Source organism: Furipterus horrens, unplaced genomic scaffold, assembly GCF_987537825.1.
Source record: "Furipterus horrens unplaced genomic scaffold, mFurHor1.1.pri manual_scaffold_5, whole genome shotgun sequence".
NCBI lineage: Eukaryota > Metazoa > Chordata > Mammalia > Chiroptera > Furipteridae > Furipterus > Furipterus horrens.
In genome coordinates, this window is record NW_028327175.1 from 166,227,825 (window position 1) to 166,239,215 (window position 11,391).

The following is an 11,391-nucleotide window of genomic DNA, read 5'->3' on the forward strand; positions in this document are numbered from 1 at the left end:
GACACATGCAGTCAGTAGGTATGGATTTCAGGATTCTAACTCAGGATGTCTAGGTCCAGAGTCTGTGCTCTTCCCCCTGCAATTTCTCTATGGAAGGCATTCTCTTACTTTATAAAGTCCACACTTTTCTGATGATGGAGATATTTGTCAAAACATTTTTGATCCATGACTGATCTGGCTCAGTGGGTTGACCATTGTCCTGAAAACCAAAAGGTCACTGATTCAATTCCAGGTTAGGGTACATGCCTGGATTATGGGCTGGTCCCCTGTTGGGGGCATGCAAGAGGAAACTGATCAATGTTTCTCTCCCTCTCTTCCTCCCTCCCTTCCCCTCTGTCTCAAAATAAGTAAATAAAATTTTTAAAAAATAATTTTGAAACTTCTGTTTTGGAACAAACTTTAAAGCTCTTACAAATGATTCATATAATAAGTCTTAGTATACACAAAATGAGAAATGGCATTACATAGCTCTATGACTCAACTCATTCCCTGGAATACAGTTTTTCAAAAGCACACTATAAAATAAATTGAAGCTATATTCAAATTACAAATATTTCTCTATGATTTAAGATTTCTGAAGACTTTATATGGACACTTAGCATAGTATAATAAAAGAATGAATAACCTGGATATCCCACATCTTGATTTCCACCTTTCTTGTAGCAGTTAGTTATATTAAAAATTTGGAAAAGCTCCACCTAGGTGGATGGTTGTGAATGGTGCACCAGAATCAAAAGACCAGGTTCTCTTTCTGCTCCACTTCTCACTTTGTTCATCTCTCTGGTTTTCCATTTTTGTGCCCAGTAAGGGAGGAAATGGAAACTGTCCAAAGGCAGCTGAAGCTAAGACCCCTGAAGACAGACAGGGATCACCAATATCTCTCCCAACTTGGAATTTAGTGATTTTGTGAGACACAATGTATATGAAAGTGCTTTGCAAAATAAAGTGCTACTCTAGTTTAAATAATTATATGGTAAACTGCAAACTCTGAAGGCATTTTCTAAAAAGGGGTTTAGAAAATATTTTAGGTGATTAGTTTCATTTTTGGGACCAGGAAGGACATCGTATCTCAAGAAAATTGCTTTGAAACAGACTAAATCACAATATTTACATTATTTCTGGACTGAGGACTCTAAAATTAGTCACCATTTTGTAGCTAAGTCTTATAATACTCGGTTGTATACTGCTTTAGTGTTGTTTAGACATAACAGGTGATATTTTTCATGTGTCATATTTTTCATTGGGTAATAATCATTCATGTATTTTCTCTTTATGAACTCACCATAATTAGAAGATATGAATTAAACATCTCTTATGGTTTCTGTTTATTCACCAGGGCTAGTCTAGATGGAGGCACATGAGGCCCTTACGTTGAGTGCAGTTTAAGTGGGCACAAAAACTCTCACTAATCAAGATAAATGATAATTTAATGCAGTATCTTAAAGATTCAGAGAAAGACAAATACCATATGATTTCACTCATATGTGAAATCTAATGAATGAACTGAACTAACAATCAAGATACAGACAGTCTCATAGAAAGCAGGCTAACAGCTCTGCAGAGCGGGGCTGGGTCGGTGGAGGGATCGAGCGAAAACAGAAGAGGACTCATGGGTACAGATGACAGTGTGGTGATTGTGTGGGAAGGTGGGGAGAATGAAGGGGGAGGAGGGTGTAGGGGGGATAATTGGTAATGGAAAATACAATGAAAAATAAACTATTAAAAGTAACTAAGTAAAAAATAACGATAAACAAGACATTGAATGTTAAATAAAAATTTTTCTTTTTGCCCATGCTCCAGTATAGCTCAGCACAGCATTGTCCTCACCTGTGTTCTGTTCTATCCTTAAAGCATCAAAGCAAAGAAGCCCACATCGATGTTCCATGCCCTGTGCTTAGTCCATTCTTGTAAGCTAGACCAGCATATTTTCTAGTTATTACTCAGAAACCTCCTTTTCCTTCTTGCTTCCATCATGTTTCATCTCTTCTTATCCCTCTGATCCTATATTCCTTGTTGCATGTCTGACTTTGGTGCCATTTCTAATTGTGGCCACTTGTTTTCACTTAGTTTTAGTAATTTTTCAGACATTCCTCCTAGCTTGACTCTTCTACTTTGGGCCTTGACACTTCAACCCAGACCTTATTTTCCTCAATCCTTTTATGTCTCCAGTTGCCTTGGGTAAAGAATTCCATTTCAGACCACTGTAATCCCAACCCTGACTAGGTCACACTCCTTAGGGAAGACTGGGGATGGGGAGGGGATTTAAACATCACTTATTTGATGTAATTTAAAATCCTTAGTCCTCTCAACACCGGCTTAATTTACAGCTAAAAATACTAATCTGTGGCTTGTAGCTAGCTTCATTACTGAAGGTTAAATTTTATCTGTGATGGTTTCTCTTTGGTTTTAAGGAAATTCCTAGTGGCTTTTTTTTAGTTCTCATGAAAGTTGTTCTCTTCTACACAGTTTAGCAGACACTGGGAAACACTATGGCCTTCTGTTGATCACATAAGAAGAATGAACCCCCACATTTGCCTTTCCCACTAATTATAAAGACTACTTCTCCCACCTAAGAACTGTATATATGTACATGCATACATACATGCATAATATGTGTGTATATATACAGATACAAAATCCCTATTTTTTATACAAATGGGTGCATATGCAATGTTGTACACCTTTTTTGTTTTCACTTAACATCCCCTAGACAGCAAAGATGGATGTGGTAATTGTTTTATGTCTCAACTTGACTGGCCTTGGGTACTCAGGTTAAATATGTCTGGGTGTGTCATTAAGAGTGTTACTGAATGAAGTCAATATTTGTATTGATAGGCTCAGTAAAGTAGGTTTTCCTTCCCAGTGTGGGTGGGCATGATCCAGTCCATTGAGGACTTGAATAGAACAGAAGGCAGAGGAAGGTAGAATTTGCCCCTTTTTCCATGCCTCATCTGATCTTCTCTGGCCCTTTGACTGAAACTTACACCTTCAGCTCTCCTGGTACTCATACCTTCAGATTCAGACTGAATTATACCATCTGCTTTCCAATTTGCACATGGTAGATCATGGGACTTCTCAGGTCCATAATTGCATTAGCCAATTCCTCATAATAACATATATATATATAACCTCCTATTGGCTCTGTTTCTCTAGAGAACACTGACTGATACATATAGTATATTATTGCTAAAAAATATAAAATCAGATATTATGATCATGAGTGTATATACATCTATCAATATAGATAGGCTCAAATATATATATAAAACAACTGATAAAACAACATAGAGAGAAAAAAAGAGCAATTTTAGTTGGAAATTTGTAGGCATTCATTATGCAGAGTGTTTCAAGTCTTTGTTTTAAGCTTTAATGATTCTAGAAATTTAAATGCTACACGGTTGCAGATATATCATTTGGCAGCATAATTATTTACACAGCCCTTCCACTTATTTACTCGTGTGGATTTGAAAAGTAGATTTTTTAGTTTAAGTTATTTGGGTAGGACAGTTTCTGAATGAAACTCTCAGACAATGGCTTAGCTACCTAAGTCACCTGATCTGTCTCCATTAGACTTTTTCTCATGGCGTCATGTTCAAACTATCTGCCATGTGTTCATCAATTCTCCAGCTCTGGAGGATTTTAAGGCTGAGATTATAAATGCAATTCTATCACTGAGCAACAGCAGAGGAAAGCTTTTATGAAATTTGAAAATCAACTGGAGTGATGCGCGACCCAAGATAGAAGCCATGTTGAATTTTAATAAGAAATGTATCAATATTTTAAAATATAAACAGGTAACTTTTCAAATATTGTTAATGTAAGTTTGTAGCACTTGCACTTCTAAAAAGACTGAAGTTGAAACCTACGCTAAGACTCTTGCTCCCTGAGTAATCTACATATGATAACTTGGCTTGACTGTGCTGACAAGTACCTTTGTGAGTCAATGCCATACATTTTAACTTCATTTACTGTCTTTTGGGGGAGAATATTTACAACTTTGATGTGATCAAAGTTCTTAATTTTTATGAGATATATGGGAGAGGTGCGGTTTTTCAATTCTCCTACAATTTCTTCTAAAGCTGTAAAATTTTGCCTTGCATATTTAGCTGTTTGGTCCTTCTGCAGGTGACTGTGTGTTGGTGTGATGTAGGAGTAGAATTAAACTTTTTGACTACATGGCTAGCTTATTGCTCTACTTATTTTTCTCTCCTTTTCATGCCATTTCTATCATTGCTATGTTTGTGTATATATTAGGAATTGTTTATGGACTCTTATTCAATATGTGTAATTGCCTTTTCTTGTATCAATATTACCCTGTTCTAATTGCTATGGCTCTGAGATTTTTTCCTCCTTTTTCTCCTTCCTTCCCTCCTTTCCTTCTTCCTTCTTTCTTCTTTTCATCAACCTCAGTGAAGTGTGATTTACATACAATAGAACAATAAATGCCATCATTATCATTATGAGCTCAGAGTTCGGTAATTGTGCCAAATACATACATCTATATAATCATAATGCCAATCCAGATATAAAATATTCCCATCATCCTGAAAGTTCCCTTATACTCTTTTACAGTCAAAACTCCCAACTGCACTGATTTATTTCTGTCACTGCAGATTAGCTTTGTTTTTTCTAACACTTCATATAAATGGAGTATATAGCATATCCTTATTCTGTATTTGGGTTCATTTGTTAAGCATTAAATTTCTGGGATTTATCTGCATTGTTGCTTTCGCAATGTATGAAGATACCACAATTTGCTTTTCCCTTTTCCTTTGTGGACACTTGCTTTTCTTAATGTTTTTGGGGAGTATTTTCATTCTCTTTTATTATGGCAAAATATACATAACATAAAGTTTACCAGTTTAACCGTTTGTGAAGTATATAATTCAGTGGCATTAAATCCTTTCACAACATTGTGCCACTTTCACCATTATCCGTGTCCAGAAACTTTTTCATCATCCTGAACAGAAATCTAACATGTATTAAACAATAACTTCCCATTTTCCTCCTCCTGTGCCCCTGGTAACTTTGTTATACTTTCTGTCTCTATGAATTTTCCTGTTCTAGGTGTTTCATATAGGTGAAATCATGCAATATTTTTGTTGTTGTCTTTTCTGGCTTATTTCACTCAGCACATTTTCAAGGTTCATCCATGTTGTGGCATGCATAAGAACTTCATTCCTTTTAAAGGTGAATAATATTCCATTGTATGTATATACCACATTTTGTTTATCCATTCATTTTGATGGATATTTGGGTTGTTTTTAATCTTTCGGCTATCGTGAATAATGATGCTATGAATATGGTATACAACTATTTGTTCAAAGTCCTGCTTTCAGTGCTAATGGCTATATACCTAGGAGTGGAATTGATGGATCATGTGATAATTCTGTTTCACTTTTTGAGGATCTTCTATATTGGTTTTTATAGTAGCTGCATCATTTCAATCACAATATACAAGGGTTCCAATTTTGTTTTTCTTTTTTGTTTCTTTGTTGTTTTATAAGTTCCATTTAGTAGTGTGAGGTGGTATCTCATTTTGGTTTTGATATGTATTTCCCTTATGACTGGTGAGGCTGAGCATCTTTTCATGAGCTATTTGGCCATTTAAATATGGGGAAAATGTCTATTAAAGTTCATTCCCTAATTTTGAAGTGGGTTAAATTTTTGAGTTCTGTATATATTCTGTATGTTAACCCTTGTCAGATAAATGACTTGCAGGTATTTTCTTTTCTTTCATTCTCTTTGCTGCCTTTTCACTCTCTTGACAGTGTCTTTTGTTTCACAAAAGTTTTAAATTTGATAAGTCCAATTTATCTATTTTTGTCATTGTTGCCTGTTCTTTTGGTTTTAAATCCAATAAATTATTGCCAAATCTAATGTCATGAAGATTTCCTCCTCATGTTTTTAAGTGTTTCATAGGTTTAGGTTTGTATTTTACCCTTCGACCCTTTTCCAGTTAATTTTATATATAGTATAAGGTCCAACTTTATTCTTTAAATATGGATATCCAGTTTTTCTAGCACTGATTATTGAAGGACTTTCTTCCCCTATTGAAAGATTTCATCACCCTTGTTGAAAATCAATTGACCATACATGCAAGGGTTTATTTCTGGACTTGTTTTCCTATTTCATTAGTGCATACATCTGTCCTTATGCCAGTACCGCATTGTTTTGATTACTATTGCTTGAGGTACTTTGAATAATGAAGTGAACATTCTTGTTTATGTCCCTTTTTTTTTTTGGTTATACTGTACATTTTCATTACTTCTGGGTAAACACTTACCTATGTAATTGCTGGTTGTATGCTAAGAGTAGGTTAGGCTCCATTTAGAACTTCTAAATAATTTCCAAAGAGGTTGTACCAGTTTGCACTCTTAACAGAAATGTTTCAAAGTTCAGTTGTTCAACATGTAAGCCAACATTTATGTTGGCAGTCTTTAAAAAATTGAGCCATTATATATTAAATCTGGTGTTATAGTATTGTGAGTTTATTTGTATTTATTTGAGGATATTTTCATGTGCTTATTGGACATTCATATCTCTTCTTTATTGAAATATCTGTTTAAATATTTTACAAGTTTTGAATTGGTTTGTGTATCTTCTTAAGATTTAGTTGTAAAAATTCTTTATATATTCTGATACAAGTCTTAGTCAGATGTATGTATTATAAATATTATTTCCCAATCATCAGCTTGCCCTTTTGATTTTTTAACAGTCTCTCAAAAAGTTTTTCTCTCTTTTAAACGTTTTTATTTTGAAATATTTTCAGACTTACAAAGAAGTTATCGAAAATAATGCGAAGAGTTTCTATATACCTTTCATGCAGCTTCCCCAAATGTTAATATATTATGTAACTCTAATACCATTATCAAACCAGAAAATTAACATTAAATAATACTTTTAAATTACAGACCTTAGTAACATTTTATTGGTTGTCCCACTAATATTATTTTGCTAATCCATAATCCAGGAGTTTATTAGAAGTTAATTCATTTTTCTTATGTTTTCTGAGAACCAGGTTTGTTTTCATTGATTTTCTTTTGTGTATATGTTCCATTTTATTAATTTTTGTTTTTATTTTATTCTCCCGTTCATTTATTTTGAGTTACTTTCCTTAGTTTGCTAATATGGTAGCTTACATAATTGATTTTAAAACTGTCTCCTCTAATATAAATATTTTAAACAATACATTTCTTTCTAAATACTGTTTTAGCTTCCCCTTACCTTTTTTGATATGTTATGATTTTTTAATCATTATTTTTAATATATTTAATAATGTCCATTAACTTTTGAATTTTTTAGAAGTACCTTGTTTAACTTCAAAATATTGGGGTATTTTCCAGATTATTTTTTAGTATTCATTTTCTACTAAATTTGTGTGTATATATGAGAAAATGTAGTCTGTATGACTTTGGTCCTTCTGAATGTTTGAGCTTAGTTTATAGGCTAGCTTGGTGGGTGTTTAGTGTGCACTTGAAAAGAATGTGTCTACTGCTATTGTTGGTATATTGTCCTATAAATGTTAATTAACACAAGTTGCTTTATATTTTTCTTTGTTTTTATACCTTTATGAATTCTATATATGCACTTTCATTAATTATTAGGAAGTGAATGTTAAAATCTCCAACTATAATTGTTAATTTTTATATTTCCTCTTAATCTGTAAGTTTTTGCCTTATATATTGTAAAGGCTCTGTTATTAGATGCTGGTCACACGTTAAGAATGATTATATACTATGGATGCATTTGTCATTTTCAATTTTTAAGGGTTCTGCCATATTTCAGGTAATATTTCTCATCCTGAAATCTACTTTGTCATAATACAGCTATTTCAGTGGTTGTTTGATTTAACTCTTTTCATCCTTTTACTTTTAACCTGTGTCTTTGTATTAAAAATCTTTTTATTTATAGCATATAGTTGCTTCTTGCCTTTAAGAATGTTGAACAATCTCTGCCTTCTAATGGAGTGTTTAGACAATATACATGTAATAAAATTATCAGTATATTTGGTTCTTACTCTATCATCTGGCTCTTTGCTTTCTATTTGTACTATTTTTCTGTGTTGTCTTTTTCTCCCTTCTTAATGATTAATTTAGTAGCTTTAGTATTTCAACTTACCTTCTTTTTGGTATGTATGCTTGTTCTAGGGTTTACAATAATAATTTTCAACTTATGGCAGTTTGTCATTAATTAATATTTACTTCCAGTACAATATCTTACCTTAACACAGGATGCTTCCATTCCCCTCATTATCCTTTGTACTGTTATTGTGATATATCTTATTTCTATGTAGTTATAAAATGCATAATACATTTTTAATTTAAACAGTCAATTATATTTTAAAGAAATTTTAAGAAAAAGTAAAAAGCTTTATATACATATATTTCTAATTTCCATATTTGCAATTTTTGTTCAGTATTCTTTGTTTCATGGTGTAAATTCAAGGGTATTTTTCGAAACATTATTCTTTAGCACGAAAAACTTTCTTTAACATTTCTGGTAGTGTGGTATTGTTTGCAATACAATCTCTCAGCATTAGCATTTTTAGAAATGGCCTTATTTCACCTTTGTTTCTGAAGAATATTTTTTACTGGATATAGAGTTGGAGGTTGATATTTTTTTCTTTTAGCACATTAAATATGTCACTTCACTGTGCTCTCTCTGGCATCATTTCTAATCTGTGGTCATTCTAATCTCATTACTCTGTGTTTAATGTGTCTTTCTTTTCTTGCAGTTTTTAAGCTGTTGTCTTTATCGCTGACTTTTAGCAACTTCATTATGATTGCTGTGGTGTGATTTCTTTTGTTTTATTCTGTTTGGAGTTTGTTGTGCTCCTTAAACCTGTGGGTTTATAGTTTGTATCAAAATTGAAAAAAATTAGCTATATTTTTTTATTTTTAGAAATTCATATTTTACAGATTTGCCTTTTTTTAAAGTTATTTTCAACTTGGTTCACTACCTATAGAGTTACAGGGTTTAATTTTTCTGTTTCTTGTACCTGCTGAATCTCATTATAATTTTTTTATAATTCCCCTCCTCCTCCTCCTCCTCCTCTCCTCCTTCTTTTTATTGCCTTTTTTTTTTTTGCCAAGACAGCACTTGATCCTCTATTCTATAGAATAATTCTATTGGGCAATTTTGAATTTGCTTTTGCTAAGACCCTGTGGGTATCACCAGTTCCACAGCAGATACCATGCTTATTTTCTGCTTGTTATTTCTTTCCTAGGAGTAGAGTGTGAATTCTAACTCCTATCTCCCAGGGCCTAGACTTGGGTTTCCAATTATGTATGGAAGAATCTTTTATCACATACTATTCAGAGGAGTTCTTTGGATCTCATGTCTATCTTTCCAGGCTCAGGGCCTTATTCAGCTCAGGATCAGTTTATTGTGCTTAAGAGCCTTGATCCTAAAACCTTATTCCCTAGGTATTTATCTTATAACCAAGTTTGATGCTCCTGGAGCCACTTTCCTTTTATTTTCATACCCAGCTATGGCTTTGAGTTTCTTTCTTTTTTTGAAAGCTGCAGATTTTACTTTCCTACTTTCAAGATCAAGTGTGTGTTTGTGTATGGGTGTGGTGAGAGTTCCTCTCATAAACTATGTTAACTGAAATTCTTACCTGTTTTAATTATTAAATATAAATGGAAAGCCAAGAATAACTAAATATTTGAAGAATAAAATATGACATGAAATTGATTCTAACAAATAAAAAAGGTTTTAAAGGAAATGGAGATATTAAATAATAAAAGCATCAATTGATATACATATACATAGAAGCATGTTACCTCATGCTCCATTCACAATGTAATAAGATGCTATGAAAAAGGAAGATTCAAAGAACAAGAATGAGATCTTTTTAAAAACTATAATTTATTTATTTATTTATTTGTTTGTTTTATTTTATTTTTAGAGAGAGGGGAAAGGAGAAAGAGAGAAAGAGAAACATCACTGTGTGGTTGCCTCTCACTCGCGCCCCCAACTGGGGACCTGACGTGCAACCTAGTCATGTGCCCTGACTGGGAATCAAACCAGCGACACTTGGCTTGCAGGTCGATGCTCAATCCACTGAGCCACAGCAGCCAGGAAGAATGAGATCTTGATGACTAAAATAATCTGCCTAAACAAAAGTTCAGTAGAAAACTTGGGTTGAAAGATAAAGAAAAAAAAATTCTGGGATACATTTCTCTGTAAAATAAAATGGAAATAAGTTGAGACAGAAATATGACAGAAAAGAAAAGTGACACAAGACTTATTTAAGAGACCTAACCATCAAAGAATAGAAGCTAGAGAAGGAAGATATATGAGAAGTAAATGAAAAGAATCAAAGAAATAATGGAACCTCATTTTGAAGAGGTAAAGGATATGATAAATGAAAATAAATGGAAAAATTATTGTTGAATTTCAAAACATTAAGGATAAAGAATTAAATGCTTGCAGAGACCAAATAAATAAATCAGATAAGTGTGACACCTCTGGAGGACTAACCTGCTATCATTAAAGTAAATGTTAGATTATGGTACAAAAGTCCTTTCAAAGTTCTAATGAAAATTGTTTTCAACTTGGAATTTTATACTGTGCCAAAATATGAAACAAATGTGAGCTCAAAGAAAATATATTTTAAGATGAAAGTGATGGAAATCTGTTCCCTGCAATGATCAACTCTTTTTTTCCCCCCCTAGGTTGGCAATGGAAAACAGTTTTTACTTAGACACGTTCCAACTGAGCTAAAGAAAATTACATTCCTCAGCATCCCTTGCAACTATGTATGCCTATAGACCAAGTTCTGTCCAATAATTTATAGTCGATGTGTTGTAAAGGGACTTCAAAGATATATCCATAAAAGAGAGAGATTGTTTTCTTATTATTTCTTCTAATTTGTAAGCATGGTAGCTAAAGCTCTAACATTCATTTTGGCTTCCTTGGCATCCTTGACAATGAAAACCACAATGAAGGATAATAAAAAAGAAAGATGGAAACTATGTCTTGATGACAATATGCTCACCATATCCACTCTGTACTTTCAAATTTTCCCTTGTAATAGAAAAATAAAATGTAATCTTGCTTAAGTAAGATTTATTGTTGATTATTTTTTATATGCAGCTACAGCTAATCCAAATTGATGCAGAAAGCTACTTGAGGATATATGGCAATTAATGACAAACTGAATTTTATTTTTGCATTTAGTTGACCATGTGATTATATTCTGGGCAATGATCTGTAATGGAAATATTGTGAGGGGGACTACAAAGAAACAGTGAACTTAATTCAAGAGAATTATCAAAGGAAAAACCAGGAGGATATCTGTGCCTGAAGAATATGAAAAAGTACCTCAAGAATAAAATAAAGGCAACTAGAAACTCCAGGGAAAATATAAAGTGTTAAAAATGG

At 33.0% G+C, this 11,391-nt stretch overlaps 1 protein-coding gene across 1 annotated transcript in view; it reads left to right on the plus strand.

Moving 5' to 3' along the window:
* LRMDA (leucine rich melanocyte differentiation associated) overlaps positions 1-11,059 on the plus strand; it is a 1,129,276-nt gene extending 1,118,217 nt beyond the window's left edge. Inside the window, exon 8 of the mRNA XM_090279486.1 lies at positions 10,683-11,059. The gene's annotated coding sequence lies outside the window, so the exon portion shown is untranslated. The remainder of the gene's footprint in view (positions 1-10,682) is intronic.
* The last annotated feature ends 332 nt before the right edge of the window (positions 11,060-11,391 follow it).